Raw genomic sequence first — 804 nt, forward strand, 5'->3', positions numbered from 1 at the left:
GTGGCGTCCTCTCTAGGACACTTTCACTAGGAGCTACAATCTCGAGCTGCTAGTGGTCAGCCACCTTGGATCTCTAGGAGTTTCACTCTTGTTGCCCAGGCTGGAGTGCAATACCACGATCTTGGCTCATTGCAACCTCTGCCTCCCATGTTCAAGTGATTCTCCTGCCTCAGCCTCCTGAGTACCTGGGATTACAGGCATGCACTACCACACCTGGCTAATTTTGCATTTTTAGTAGAGACGGGGTTTCTCCATGTTGGTCAGGCTGGTCTCAAACTCCCGACCTGAGGTGATCTGCCTGCTTTGGCCTCCCAAAGTGCTGGGATTACAGGCATGAGCCACTGTGCCCAGCTAATTTTGTATTTTTAGTAGAGACAGTTTTCTCCATGTTGGTCAGGCTGATCTCGAACTCCTGATCTCAGGTGATCTGACTGCCTTGACCTCCCAAAATGTTGGGATTAAAGGCATCAGCCACCATGCCTGGCATTTTTTGTATTTTTAGTAGAGATGGGGTTTCATCATCTTGGCCAGTCTGGTCTCAAACTACTGACCTCAGGTAATCCACCTGCCTCGGCCTCCCAGAGTGTTGGGATTACAGGCATGAGCCACCACGCCTGGCTGTAACCCAGTCTTTACGTGTCTGTAGTGAGTACCTACTAAACAAATCTCAGCAAATTTAAGAAGATAGATCATAGCCGGGCGCGGTGGCTCAAGCCTGTAATCCCAGCACTTTGGGAGGCCGAGGCGGGTGGATCACGAGGTCAAGAGATCGAGACCATCCTGGTCAACATGGTGAAACCCCGT

This window comes from Cebus imitator, unplaced genomic scaffold, assembly GCF_001604975.1.
Source record: "Cebus imitator isolate Cc_AM_T3 unplaced genomic scaffold, Cebus_imitator-1.0 Scaffold657, whole genome shotgun sequence".
Classification (NCBI taxonomy): domain Eukaryota; kingdom Metazoa; phylum Chordata; class Mammalia; order Primates; family Cebidae; genus Cebus; species Cebus imitator.